Genomic DNA, 16,023 nt, shown 5'->3' on the forward strand with positions numbered 1-16,023 from the left:
ATAATGTCTTGTGTGCAAACGTACGTTTGTATTTTTAATTTTTAAATGTACGTAATAATATTTTGTAGTACACGTGCGTCGAAAGTAGCCTATTACGCGCATGCTTTACGTGCGGAAAGTAGCCAATTTCACACGCAACATATTACCGCACGCTTCAAACTTATTACCGCACGCTTCCGGTTTATTACCGCACGCTTCCGCTTTATTACCGCACGCTTCACTTATTATTTCATTACAAAGCAACGCCATCTCGCAGCGCGATAGAAAATAAATAGCCATTACTTCTTCCCTGTCTCAAAGTCTAATCTCAAGATACATCAACATTAAACACCATTAATAATGAAATTATAGATATAAATAATGAAAATGTAGACATCTCGAACAAAATATTGCATACACCACAAACTAAAAACATTTCAGTCACATTTACCAACTGCACAATAACCAACGCCAACATATTTAGTACAGAAAAAAAAGACTAATTTATTTTATTAATTTAATTTTTTTTCATTATTGTTATTGTAGTTATTGCAGAAAAAATTTATTTTATTTAAGTATCAAATTCAAATATTTTATGTAATGTATAAATATTTTATTTTATTTTATTTTATTTTTATTTTATTTATTTTTTCATATTTTTTTATTTCTTTAACCAAAGAAAGAATAATTTAATTTGTTTTATACTGTTTCTTTTTTATTGACTTGTAGACAAAATGACTAAATAAAATATTTTTTATATTTAATACAGTTAATATCATATTGCGGGGGGCGGAGCCCCCCGCAGACCCCCCGCCGGGGGCTTCGCCCCCTGGACCCCCTTCCCCTCCCTTCACTCCCACATCTTATCATTACACTTACCCCGCACTTATACTACAAAATAGCATATGTATCACGTGCGGCAACTTCCTGCACTTGATACACAATATACTAATGTGTGCAATGTGTATATGCGCAATAATGTCTTGTGTGCAAACGTACGTTTGTATTTTTAATTTTTAAATGTGCGCAATAATGCTTGTAGGCAATCGCTCTGTAGGCAATCGGGAATATCGGCAATTGAAGCTGTCGGCAAAATGTTGTGGGCAAACGAAGTTGTTGGCAAATGGGAATGTAGGCAGTTCAACCCTTCTCAATAAAAGCAATATGTATATGTAATAAGTAAAAATTATATAACACAATTAACCCATTAAAGCCCATAGCTAGACCAGCGAGGTTAGCAAACAAATAACAATTGGAAATAGAACCGCAGTGTGAAAAAAGGTTAGTGACATAAAAAGCACTGCAAAAATTAATTTTGCAACTAATTGTTATAAACAAATTAATAAAAATTAACTGTAGAGAGAAACTGATTACGCCAATCGATTTTACGGGAAAAAATACAAGAAAAAGTCATATATGTTTCTTTTGTATTTTTGGGTAGAGTTCCAAAAGAGTCAACCCTCCGATTTTGCTTTGTTTGGTATACTACTGTATTTTGGTGCGCTAATTATGAATATGATAATGAAAATTACCGACAAGGTCATTTTCTTGATCAAAACTAAAAAAAACTCAAAAATCATCATTTTTTAAACATTATTTTGATAAATATTGATGTAACAAAGAAATGTTTCAAATAAAAGTTGTAGCTCTCAAAAAAATACATGCATTTTTTGCATAGAAGCAATATTTTTTGAAAAAAAATGAGATAATAGGAAAGACACTCTCACTGCATCCAGGCATACACTTTACAACGCAAAGCAAGGTTCTACATGGGTTTGCAACTTTCCACACAAAGCGAGGTTTTAACTCAAACCTATGTGTATAGTTTTTTGATGGCGGAGCCTCCCGCAGGGGGGCGGAACAAACTGCATAGTGCGGGGGAGTGTCTGTCCTATTATCTCATTTTTTCAAAAAATATTGGTTCTATGCAAAAAATGCATAAATTATAAATGATGTATTTTTTCAAGAACTACAATTTTTATTTGAAACATTTCTTTGTTACATCAATATTTATCAAAATAATGTTTAAAAAATGATGATTTTTGAGTTTTTTTTAGTTTTGATCAAGAAAATGACCTTGTCGGTAATTTTCATTATCATATTCATAATTAGCGCACCAAAATACAGTAGTATACCAAACATTTGTCATTACTGCAAATGGATTTAACCGACATAACATATGTTCTTAGGGGGAAAAAGCGGAATAATACTTTATAAGACACCAACCGGCGAAATTACTACGATAAATCGCTCCTCTTGTTTTCCATGTAAAGAGCTGCGGGAAAACGGTATCAATCACGTGAGACATTCTCGAAATCGACGGCGGCGGTTCGGATTTGAAACGCTCGCTCGGATCTACCATCGCATAATGGCCAAGCATTCCTATCGATCGTGTGGCATCAATTACACGTTCGTATAACGAGAAGCCACGAGATTCTCTCCACGTCGTTACGACGCGATTCTCTCATTTACTTTTCCGAGAGAGCGCTTCGTGAAGTGGTTTTCGATCAGCTGGCGGTCCTCCTTCGAGGATTCCGAATGCCATTGTACGCGCACCGTGCCGCTTTCCTTTTTTTTTCTGTCGTCTACTTTAGACCGAGTAAGTAAAGGCGGAAAAAGCAAATGAATCTCGGAGCATTCGCGAGGGAGTAGCGCACCTTTGCAATACATTTCTGTGTTTAGCAGAAGTGATGAAAGATAAAGAAGTTTTCGTAGTAATCAATGTTTATCACTGATTCGTTATTAAGATATTGTAAAATTGGTTTCGGCTGCGCAATCTTTTCTCTCATTGCATCCCTTCATGTCAAAATAATATAATTAACTGGATGAGGCGTGCAATAAATATAAAAATTGCCAGCTTTTGTATTTCATATTATTAGATTTTGCGACAAAAAATCACGGACGGAAACAGAAATGCTTATCGGACGTGAGAGTGAATATTTTTTAAAACTTCTCGAATTCTTCGCAGATTCAACGCTTAAAAAAAAAAATGGGAAAAAGGCAAACAAGCCTGCGGGCAATCACGGTCACGAAAGAAGCACCGACGAAACTTTTGATCGGGTAATGGGCGACGCGTTCGGCGCGCTTTAAAGCGCTCCTGAAAATCGCTGGGCCACGGGCGCAGCGCTAAGCGCAGTCTCGAATGAGATCAAGAAAAATGAATGCATTGAGGTCACGGATGCCCGCGGTTTGTCGCATGATCCATCCCCCCGTTCGTTCTCCGCACGATGTACACAGGCCAAGCCCTCATTTGGGCCGTGAATTCGCCTCTGGCCAGGGGAATGTCGGGTAAAGCTCGATAAAAACCGCTGAAGAACAGTCTGCGACAAAAGGATGTTTTTTTGGCCGCAAAAGCTTTGGACCGTGACGAGGGAGATTGGTGGTTCGATCTCGTCTCGGCCGGCGCTGCGGCTTTTTTGGCCTGACAGGCGGAGTTTGCCGGCACATCGATAGCCGGCTTTGACCGGTAATGAACGGGCACTCGTCGGAAAACAATAGCTCGGAAAACCGATCCGCGATTCGCCGTCGCGGTCACCTTTGCCATTCGCCATCTCTGTGACACAGATTTGCGGTGAGGTTTGGAAAAAGCTACCGCTTTCGTTTCGCGCCGTCGGCCATTGTTTGCAAACTGTAACGGGAGTAGGCACGGAAGCGATTAGAATGCACAACGTGCGTAAATTTGATTCGACCACCATTTTAAATGTAAATTCTGTACACTGTGCGCATAGCGATCCTAAAAATAGCTATGCAAGCGGGAGGATTATGCTGTTACAGTTTGTTCTTCGTTACGGAAAGAAACGTTAAAAATAACAACCCAAAAATCCCGTGCAACCCGATCGTTAATTGCAATGCAAAATCAAACAAAAATGGAAAATCGGATTTTCGAAATACGAGCTCAAGTTATAAAAGGGCGAGGATGTAGTCATCGATTGCGAGGGAAACGTGATGCTTGAAGGGCGCCACGTGCAGGCTAAGCGCGTCACATGATGTGGGTTAAGGACGGCAAGTGCATACGAACCTCCTCCGCAGCCTCAGGGTATTTTAAAACATGGTGACATGATCTCAAAACTTCACGGGTGAAATAAAGATGACTTTATCTTGATCGTGACGCGATCGCTGCCGGACAAATAAGAGAAAAAGAGAGAGGGAGAGGAAGAAAAAGAGAGACGTCAAAAATAGAGAAAGGGATGAAGAAGAATGGTGGACAAAATATCTTGGAACACATATATGTGATAGGATGATGAATTGAATAGCCGTGCTGGTGATAGCAGCTGAGTGTTCACCGGTGCCCGGTCAATCGTTCGGCGTAATTCCCGAGGAAATAATTCATTCCCAATGTGGCCGGATCTAAGAGCCGACTGGAGAATGTTAGAGAAAGCCGATATACTAAACCGATTGTACCGAGCGTGCTGATAAATAATTCGATCCGTGGACGTGCTGAGAACCACGGCGGCAAATTAGGTCAGCGAGTGAGAAGTAATGGAAGTCAGTTGTTCGAAAGCTACCCAATGAAACTGCGAAAGCTTCATTCCGCGCCGTATCCTTCGCGCATTAATATTACACTTGACAATGTTATTTATCGCGGAGGGATTGAAAGTTTCACTGAATATTGCCGAGGCAATACGCGAACGAATCTATATAGAACAGAAAAAATATATACAGCAATTTGCAAAAAAAGATTTTGATACATTTTTAGTCTGGTTGTGCTTTCAACAAAGAAAAATATAAATATATCGATAAAAAATTATATAAAATTGAAGTGTGTTATATATTATCTGCATTGAACGTGCGTAATATAATTCACGTAGTGTAATAAACATTAAAAAATTTAAAAAATGGCGAGTTATTTAAATTTATTGTTACGACTATGTATGAAAATTTGATATAACTTTCATTAATATTATGTCAGATAGATGAAACGTTCATTTATCTTAGATAAAGAGTTTAGAAATGTTTACATAACTCTGTAGCTTCGGGGGATTAAAAATTAATTATTCCTCACATCATTCCCCGAGGATTAATTCATGCCGGAAAATACGGTTCTCCGAGAAACCTAAAGTAAATTTCAAGGCTCGCCGTTTAATCAACAGCGATATCAATATCACGCTGAAGATCGGTTGAAGTATCGTTCTACATCGCACGTTGATTATTACTCGAAATAATAACGAATGTTCAAAAAGTTATTTCTAAGATCTCATCGCTCAAAGCCGCATCGCGCCAGGATTTCTCCCATGCGAGTCGCCGCGTTACTCACGCGCGCAAGATTTAATTAAACGTCAGGTTCAACGAGAGCGAAAAAGATCCTGGAATTGAAGTATTTGAACTATCGAATCCTCGTAGCTTCCTTGCGAAAGAATTTCTAGCCGTTTTAATTGCGCTGTACGAGCGATCACAAGTCGCGGCGTCAGTCGGGGAAGAGAGAACTGGCATGCTCTTTCCTTCGTCCTTCGCCCTTTCCTTCGCCCCGGATTTTCCGGATGACGACGATTATGCGCGACGATCGATCTACCTGCGAAAACGCGAGTCGCTGCCGCCACTTCTTTTTGGTACTGCGGTGCCATTAAGTGACACGATAATAAAAGAAGAATAATGGACCGGCGTTACGAGAGCACAGCCGATGTCCTGGTGCATCGGACGAAAAAAAAAGGATTATGAAACCGCTATCGCTGGTAACCGGATTCCGGTTGAAAATTTTACCGCGTTGGTAGAATCGATCGCCGTGAGAAGCGATTAAAGTCAACGAGAAATAATTTATTAATAGAGGATCAACGAATCTTTTTTTTTTCCGGGTGAAAGATGTTCCGTGCACTTACAACATAACAAGATTTGCATTATTAATGCTGTCTCGACGAAAACGTGGATTAATAAGTTTTAATTATTTGATGTGTCAATTCTGTTGCGGGAAAGATTATACATACTTTTCTTAATAATTAAAATAGTTAATTAGAGAAGTGCTACCAAGTTCATCGCTTACGTCACAGACACAAAAAGCTAACAGAAAGCAAAATCAAACAGTGTAATGAACAATTAAAACTTTTACCCAATTAAAGTTTTAGGGGCACAAATAAATAATAATCTTTTCGTTCACTTCTGTTAAGTACAATAGATTTTTTCTTTCCTGAATTTTAATTATAAATTTAGTTGCCAAGAGATTGAATGTAAAATATTAAAAAATCGTAAGTATTATTAATTTTATGAACGTGAAGGAGGAACGTTGAGGAAAACCTTAAATAATTCATCATTGTAATTAATCTTAAAGTTAACATTCCATTTTCAGAATTTCGATACAATTCATAGAGTTTTGACTTTTCTTTCAACAGATCTAAACTTTTGATATGTTTAAAAATAATTCTGACATTTAAACGTAAAAAATAAAAATACAGAAATTCACAATTTCTAGTTCGGCTTTTGCAATATAAAAATAACTCTTTTATTTCAGTTTCAAATTTGTAATGCTTTCTGTTCATTATATTGTTTGATTTTACCTCCTGTTGTGGCTTTTTGTGTCTGTGACGTAAGCGATGAACTTGGTAATACTTTTCTAATTAACTATCTTAATTATTAAGAAAAGTACGCAATATAATTCTTGAAATGCCATTCAAAATTCTCAAAAAATTTCAAATTTTCCAATAAAAGATTTTAATCTGTGAGAATTTAGAAAATTACCACTCGAGAAAATTGCCAGAGTTCCTTTATTTTTGTCTTGCCCGCTCGATCGTTAATCACTAGTGGTAAAAATAGACTGTTAACTTAACAAAGATTTATGATTGAGTTCTAGAACATAATTTTGCATCAATATGTAGGTAACAATACATGAAATATGTGTAAATTATTACTATTCGGTAACACAAAACATTTATCGGAGGAAAAGTAGAGGCGCCACATTTCACGGACAGAATCCACTGGTGGTACTACTCGTGCTGCAATCGATTGCAGGAAAACCTTTACCGGCAGTTGATGTAACAAAGGAATCATCTGTCGTATGTTTCTTGTTGCAAAATTACAAAAAATTTAATTTTTAAATTTGTCTTCTCAATTTTCAAATGTGCAATAATAATGTTTAATATTATTTCAAATTTTCTGCACTAGATTCGCATTAGATAATTTGTGCGAGGTGTTATTGATTATTAGCTAACGTCTCTGAATCTTTATGAGAGATGGCGACATTCATCTAGAAGGTAAAAGAAACATGGAATAACAGTTTGATTATGATAAAATAAATGTAATCCCTCTTTATAAGCCTATTTATTTTTCATAAATTATAACAAAATAAAAGAAAATAAGAAAGTTAACTTAAAAAATTGCTGAAATAAAGAAATCGATATGGCTAAAGCATACTGAAGAGAAAGAATAGAATACTATTCCCGTATATTAAATCAATATCCTGTGCTTTAAGAAAACTTTAAGGAGGTTCAAAATAACAAACACTAAAATAGATTCAAGTAAATTAAATATTATCGTTAAATTAAAAAAAAGCGTAGAAAACATCTTTGTTTCCAATAACAAAAGTTTTGCTTCCATTTAGTCAAAAATACATTTATTGAATACCTTTTAAAAAATATATTTAAAGAAAAGAATATATTTTTCACCTTGTACAATTTAAAGCAAGTTTCTTCTTGCTAATTTTATATAAGCAAATTTTTTAAACTAAATTTTTTCAAAAATTTAATTTAAGTTTAATGTATTAAATCTGACTCAAAAGCTTTATATGAAAAATATGTTGAAAATGTGTTTAAGACAAAAAATTTTTAATAAATAAAATTCGTGCTAAGATTAAAAACAACAACAGTCAACAACAACACCTAGTTGCATTATAACATAAACGATTATATGTCACTTGAAATTTTTATAAATATAAAAAATTCATCTGAGCGATATTAAGAAAGGTTAAACATCTAAACAAGACCTTTGATCAGTTAAATGTCGCAATGTTTACGCGATACACCCTATTTATGATCGTTCCTATTTCAGAAATTATTTTAGAGTCAAAGATCCACACGCAAATAATGTATATACATAAAATATATATCTAAATTGTATCTTAATATAATATGTAATATTGTCAAATAATCAACAAAAAATGTCAATGGTTTGTTATTTTCATCTGTTGAACTTTTACATAAATGCAGGCTATACAACAAGATTAAAGTATTGATTATGCAATAAGATCGGACTATAATAATAAGATGATAACTTAGATATTCCGCACGTAAAGAATATGTATAGACACGCAATATAGATGACTCATGCATTTTGTCACGTCATTTATTTCTTTATCGCTATTTGTGCCATTTTATGTTATTTGTGTCATCATTCAATTTATTTGTATGAATTTATTGATCTTTTTACAGTATAGCATCATTCCAAACTTCAAATTTTGTTCCAAATTTTGAACTTTTAGATAATTTTGATGCACAGCAATTGATTATAAGTACTTACAATTTTAGTTCGCATCCTAAGCACTGCGCACCAGCGGTGGTTATACATTAATTAATGCAATCTTACATACCTGAAACAGAAAAGAAACACAATCGTAAGAAATTCATATTGTTGCAAGAATTGGATAGCTCGTTAATGAAATAGCTCGAGAGAAGAATGGCAAAAAGTGATTTCCCAAGTCCAATTACGTTTAAGTTTACTGGAGTATTGTGTATGCAACTCCACTTAAATTCATGACTTATCGTATTGCAACACGTGAATCGAATTAATTAACCGAGAGAGAGAGAGAGAGAGAGAGAGAGGGAGGGAGAAAGAGAGAGAAAGAGAGCGAAAGAGAGAAAAGTCTGATTTTATCGAAGCACTCTGCGTCAATACAAATCTGGCCGGCGTCCAACGCGCAGTCACGACGTTTCTTCGCGACGTAGGTACACGTGGTTCAAGTGTATTCAACCTGTCATACTAATTTGATATAGAATTACTATGCACGTTAGATTTCGATAAGACATTTGCATGACAATTGCACAAATTATTTAGCTATTAACCTTAGCTGTTTCTTTAAAACATCAAAATTTTTTTTTGCTGTTGTTCTGTATATCATTTTAATTTATTACAATATTATATTTATTAAAAAATAATTTTTTTACTGCAAGAACAAAAACACACAAAAAGTTATTAAAAAAACGATGTTTTACTATAAAACAATCAATGAATATAAATAAAATGTAAAAATTACATGATAAATAACAGAAATTTACTAAATATATAATGTAAATTTATATAAATTCCATGTTTTACACTATTTTCAGTGTTTTACACTATTTACTTAGCATATTTCCGTTATTCATTATGCAATTTTTACATTTTAGCTGTGCAAATTTACCAAATTGTTTTACAGTGCAGAAAGACATAATTATGTTCCTTGCCATATATGTATAGGCAAGACGAAAATAAATGTGTAAAAAGATATTGATTTAAGGCAGTCGATAAGAAAAGAAATCTTTTGTTAGAAACACCTTGCTGAAAATCAAGCAAGATGTAGAACACAGATTAAATTGTACCGCGAAATCCAATATAAGATGCCAAGCTAATGAAGAAAACAATAATGGTTACTACACGCCAATCATTTTAGTAATAATGCTTTAATACAGTGCTCGGAATTAGTCTGAACATTTCAGCCGATTTCCGTGGTATACGCCTCCTTTCCTCTCCTTACCGCGCGCGCCGCAGCCGCTAGGGCCAGCGCCGCCGAGCGTTAGGAGCGACACTATCTGATTATGAATGGGTTCTTTTTCCTATTTATTAAAATTTTAAAAAATGTATTAAAATTTATTAAAAATAAATTTTTTATTTTTAAATTTATTAAGTGGAAATATTTCAATAGATTTCCACGTCACCCATGAGATACTAATGCTGACGCGTTTTTTTTTAAATGGTTTCCCCCATAGACCTATTCCACTAAAGATAAAAATAAATTCTTAATTTAAAAAAAAATATATATATATAAAAAAGATTTTCTTAATTAGATTTTCTTAGCCTTTTATGAGAATGAACAATTGATGCAATAATGTAAATAGAAACCACTTTTTGAAAAACGTGTCAATATTAGTACCTCATGGGTGACGTAGAAATCTATTGAAATATTTCCACTTAATAAATTTAAAAAAAAATTTATTTTTAATAAATTTTAATAAATTTTTTTAAATTTTAATAAATAGGGAGAAGAACCTACTCATAGAACCTAATCAGATAGTGCCGCTCCTAACGCTCGGCAGCGCTGGCCCTAGCGGCTGCGGCGCACAGTGGTGCTAGAACGCATACTTTCGGAAAAAATTATGTAACTTTTTAATTTCAATAGATAGAGTCATAATTATTTTTTTAACTTAAAGATAATGATTTATCAATTAGAATTTATTAAATTTTTAATTATTATATTATTGCAAAAATAATAAGAATAATTTTTTAAATGAATAATTAGTCAGGTTTTTCAGATTCGTCTTGGAAAAGAGATTTCGCATCTTCACTTAATGGTAAAATACTTTTTGCTGGTTCTTTTCGCAAACTGAATAAATATGGATCAGATGAGATTAATAATTGATGCAACACATCTTCGTTTGTAGTTAAACGACTAATTTTTCTTGAATGATAAATTCGATATTTTTTATAATCTTTGTTGCGAGCTTCTTGTGCTTCTTCAGATAATAAACCAATAGGAAGCATTGCTGCAGTAATAATTTTTTCGCCATGAAGAAGAACTTTGTGAACACTTACTGGCATGTAATACCAGCCATACAAGTCAACAAACATTTTTGCAGTATCATAAGAATATATGCCAAATTTTTTCGGATCAATAGCAGCACTGCAAGTAATGACTTCCAGTATTACTGAGAAACGTTTAATTAAATTTTCGTTTATTCCTGTGATTTCTGCTGTTACCTTCGGCTGGGAAAAAAAACGGCGCGAAGTATTGCCATCATTTGTATTTCCACAGCCTTGACGCACCGTATCTATTCTAAGACCAGTTCGAGATTGAAATTCTTTTTGGATTTTCTTTTTGTTGTTTTCTTTTTCAATTTTTGTTTCCTTCGTAACTGACCATTTTTTAAAAGACAGATTGTAAGCGACATGAAGAATGCATTCCATGAATTTTATACGCGCATGTAGAGGAGATAAGCCGAGTTTTAAAGCATTGTCGTCATAAGATTTTTGATGAATTCGATTAAGATCATTCATCTCTCGAGGAGTCGCTTTACAAATGTAACAAGTTGATGATGATTTTGTGTCAGTGAGCGATTGAGCTGTTTTTCCATCAATCATTGTACATAACATGTTATGTTTTACTTTGAAAGTATGTCCGGATATATTTATTATTGTTTCATGCAAGTTTGAAATTTTCTTTTCTATGTCTTGCACCGTTTTTTTAATCAATTCAGGTGTTTCTTTGGCGAATTCAAACTGAATTGGTCTACACAGTCTTGGACTTGATGGGCGTGAGTTTTGCCAAAACTGTTTCATGATATCATCGTTCGAAACTAATTGAATCGGCACTGTAGATGCCATGTACATGAATGCATCAGATGCGTTTATTGAATTGTCCAAAAACTTTTGCTTGAATTCATTTTGACCAGATGCCCCATCACATCCCCATTTGGAAATTAAAATTAATTCCTCTTTGTCGATGTTTGCAATTGTTTTTATATCAAAACTTTTGAACATTCTTTCAGCAGTGTGATCTAATAAATTTTGAAGATCTATTTCAGCTTTCGTTTCGGTTATCTTCATTTCTCGAGGATAACATTCCTTTTTAACTTCTAAAACTTTCTTATAAGAAGGCAAAATATCGAAACCACTTTTTTTTAATGTTTCTCGAATTACTTCATATTGATATTTACTCAAATCTGCATTCGTTATCATCGCTAATGTTTGATTAGTATCAATATATTCTCGCGTTATATTATTATCTGATGCATTCTTGACAGCCAAATTTAACTGTTCGATGGGAAAAGTTTCACAAAGATGCTTTGCCTTATACCGTTTTGCTCGATCACAACATTCTTCGAATGATTTTTGAGGCCTCCCTACCTTTTTCTTTGTTGGAGGTTCACTTTGCACATCAGAGTCAACTTCTTCAAGTTGTACTGTGAACACTCCATTCAACCAATTTCTATTTTCTTTTTCGAATCTATCAGATTTTCTTTGACTGTTTTGCCATTTTTTCTTCAATTGATACAAAAAATGTCTTTGAATATCTTGAATCACTTTTTCCAAGTGTTTTGTCTTTAAGTTTGTAAATTTACTTTTTAATAATATTTTTATTTTATCTATATTGTAATTATTAGTCAGAATTATTTCTGACAAATGTTCACGAGAAATCGAAAAAGTCGTCATTTTGAAATAATCTAATAAATTTTAAGAATAATATAATGTATTAATATATAATTTATACAAATTAAAAATTGGAAATGTAAGTCATAAGAATAAAAGTTAAATAAAACGAGTAATCTAATGTGAACAGAAAACAATGATATACTATATATAGCAAACTCTTAAAAACTAAAATCTTTATAAACTAAACAGCGAACGCAATACTTATTATTAATAATGTTATATGAAGTAATTAAAGGAATTAAAGGAAATTATTAAGGAAATGATAAAATTAAAGAAATTATAAATTTAAAGGAATTATAAAAAAAATTAAAGGCTGAAACGATTTATGTTGGAAATAAAATGTAATCTTCTATATATAATATTACAGAAATAAAATGTAATTAGTATTTTTATAATACATATATATATATATCAGCAAATACTGAATGCAGAAATAAATTTAATCGAATCAATTTGGAAAAACAAACATACATCAGCTCAAAAAACTATTTGACCCAGAGCAACATTAATTCTAATCCTGTTAATATGTCATTTTAAAACATTTTCTACTTACGAGATAAAACATTTAGCAAAACACCATCTATGAAAGAAATATGAAACAACAAAAAAGTTGACGAAAGTGCGCCATTGATTGCATGATGCATTATAACATAACATCTTTGAATAAAAATTTGAATTTCTCTCAATGGCGCAAATATGCGCAGCTGGATATTGATGTTTCTTTAAATTAGAAAGATTATTTTTCATTCTAGACAAAAAATACATTTTGGAGAGGTTTGGGTAATAAAGAAATACTTCGTCTAATTAATATTTCCTTTTTTTTTTTTTAAAAAACATTTTTAAAGCAATATTTTCTAAGGAAGATTCAAAGTTAACTTAAATTTTTATAATAAATATAATATTTTATAATAATTATATATATATATATATATAATCTTTGATTAAAAAAAACAAGACAATTGAATATTACCTACCACGATATATTTTATAATAAAAATATTTTAAGTTTTGTTCATTAAAAATTTTAATAAATAGAAAGTTTTAAAGAAAAAAATATTTCAGTATTGATATATTAAATCTTTAAACATCAATTTTATGATAAAATAAAATTAAAAATTTAAACTGTAAAAAATCAATTTTTTCCGCCTCAGTACCACTGTGCGGCGCGCGCGGTAAGGAGAGAAAAGGAGGCGTATACCACGGAAATCGGCTGAAATGTTCAGACTAATTCCGAGCACTGCTTTAATATTTTTGATATTTAAAAACTAGAACAAATATCAGATTTTGCAACTTTGTTTAAATATATTAGATTAATTATTATAGTTTGACCGAAAATATTTCTCTACTTTTAATATTAATAACATTCAGTAACATAGTTTTTACATAGCTATATGGCATACAAAACTTTAAATAAAAGAAAACATACATCATTTTAAACAAAAAAATAGCTTCAAGAACATCGCGCATTAACTCGTGAAAAATCGGTTCGTGCAAGACTTTCATACGGGAGATAATTAGAAGCTAGTATGAAATACCATCGAATTTATTCTTCCTTTTTTCTTTCTCTCCCTAAAAGATTTCTCATTTTTTCTGCTCCTTACAGCAGCATGATACCAAGCTTTTGTGCCATTCAAGCGTGCGATTCTATTGGCTCTCTTGTATATAATTTTACTCTCAACCAAATCACGCCTGAAGTATACGGCACTTGAAAAAATGGGGGCATAAAAACTTGAAAATTTACATCGTCGATCTCACAGTGCGTTTAACTTGGCGAGCATAAAAACGTGAAGCTCTAATTACCTACTTCGTGACCGGGCACTCGTGCGAGATGCATGTGAAGTAACCCGAGCATTACGCGACAAGGATTTTCCAGTTGCCGACATGTGTGTAAAAGATCACAAAAAACTAAACTTCAAAACAGTAAGTCAAATCTTCGAAAAGCTGATTAAGCTTTTTAAAGACATTGCAAATGCTAATTGCACACCACTCGTTTGTAAATCTCTTATCTGATTGCCAATACGCGTATAGCGTCTGAATATTCTTCACTGAATATTTCTTAAGCCGTGTAATTATTTTGTTAAAAAATTTGTAGAAAAACAAAAACAAAATTTTTAATGTCAAAATTTTTAGCTGACAATTTTCTAAAACCAATCTTTACAAGCTTTTCTTTTTTTCTACGCTTCCGCAATTAATGGATCCAATATTTTTACTGAGTATTCGAGTTTTCAGAAATGTTATACGCGAGTGCATTAGAGCTAAGCTTCGGGGCTCAAGAAGCGCTGATTTATTAAACATTTAACGTAAGGACGCGTATTGCCGTCGCCTCGACGACACCGACGCGCGCCTAATTTGCTTACAAAGGAAACCGTCGCGGATAGAATGATTCGCTGTTTATTATGCATGTCGCGATGACATACCTACGCGTGACACGTTATACGCATGAGGGACACAAGGTGCCTTCACACCGTGTACGGAGGTATTGTTTTCCACGTGCGCGCGCGCGCTTTCATACGCCTTCAAAACGCATTCACCTGCGTGACAGCAGCGTGATCAATGGCATCGTTGTGCTAGACGGAAGAATATAAAGATGTCAACGCCTGGTCCTCAAAGTGATATCGCGTGACGCGCGCACAATGCGTCCAAAAATCGAGGAAAATTCCAAATATATGCAGCGAATGAAGAACTTAATAAGCATTAGACTTAACATAATTAACATTTGTAAAACTCTGAAATTATTTCCAATTATGATTAAAACGATTTTAATTTGACACAGATTTTAATTTGACAAATTTCAACGGACAGATGTCAATTTTACTTTTATTATTGTAATTTGACAGCAGAATGATAAAAAAAAAAAAAATAATAATTTGAACAAATTCGCATTTGATACAAAAACGATGTATAAGCATTAAACGCAAATATTCAGTACATGTAAATTTTCGCCCGTATATATCGGGGTTGGAGAGGTTAAACGACAGAGAGAGGTAACACGTGATGCATATATGGCGATATTACGCCGAAAACAATTTGCGCGTATGGCCTTATTCGTCTCGCGCGACGCATAGTTCTGACGTGGTTTCGCTCTGTCTACGGAGCGACGATACATCCGTGTGAGTAAATATGGGATGGCGCATAACAGTAAAATAGAACCGTGAGATGCGCGTATGTAGGCGTACACGTGTCCATGTGTCTATACGCGAAGTGAATGCGAACCGCGCGCCTTGTGGCGGTGACAGTTACGCGTCGCGAAGCGCGCGACCGCTACGAGCTTTCGATAGTTTCGGCCCGCGACTCAACAATGTCGGCCGTACGGATGTGCGCTCGTGTGTGTATGTGCGTAGGTGTGTGGAGGGTACGAGAAATAACGCTGTTTGTGATTTTCGATCTCCACCATCCATCCGTCGAGTGACAGCGTATAGTCAACGAACTTGTACATATATAATGTTTTGTCGGAACGCAATATTGATTATCGAGCCAGATGAACGTATGTAAATTTTAGCAGACGTAGCGCCGAGCAAGTTCTGCGAGAGAATATACTTCGCCGATTGCGATTGCGGTCTAACGAGCTTCGTTATCGGCGAATTAATGCGCGGGGAAAATGTCATTAAAGATTGTAGAAACTTCTTGTTAACTTGATTCCACGTTTCTCGCGTGTTTGTTCAGCGGCAAAGAACTTTTCGTAATTAGTGTGCCGACCGAGGACAATGGACGTATTTGGAT

At 34.0% G+C, this 16,023-nt stretch overlaps 2 protein-coding genes across 21 annotated transcripts in view; both read right to left on the reverse strand.

Annotated features, from left to right (window-relative positions):
- Nucleotides 1-16,023, reverse strand: part of LOC105670030 (phosphatase and actin regulator 2) — a 324,201-nt gene that overhangs the window by 120,716 nt on the left and 187,462 nt on the right. The gene's annotated exons all lie outside the window — the stretch shown is intronic.
- The window catches only part of LOC136997134 (uncharacterized), a 46,147-nt gene continuing 36,725 nt past the window's right edge, over nucleotides 6,602-16,023 (reverse strand). Inside the window, exon 3 of the mRNA XM_067347525.1 lies at nucleotides 6,602-8,488. The gene's annotated coding sequence lies outside the window, so the exon portion shown is untranslated. The remainder of the gene's footprint in view (nucleotides 8,489-16,023) is intronic.

Source organism: Linepithema humile, chromosome 1, assembly GCF_040581485.1.
Source record: "Linepithema humile isolate Giens D197 chromosome 1, Lhum_UNIL_v1.0, whole genome shotgun sequence".
In the NCBI taxonomy this organism is placed as follows: domain Eukaryota; kingdom Metazoa; phylum Arthropoda; class Insecta; order Hymenoptera; family Formicidae; genus Linepithema; species Linepithema humile.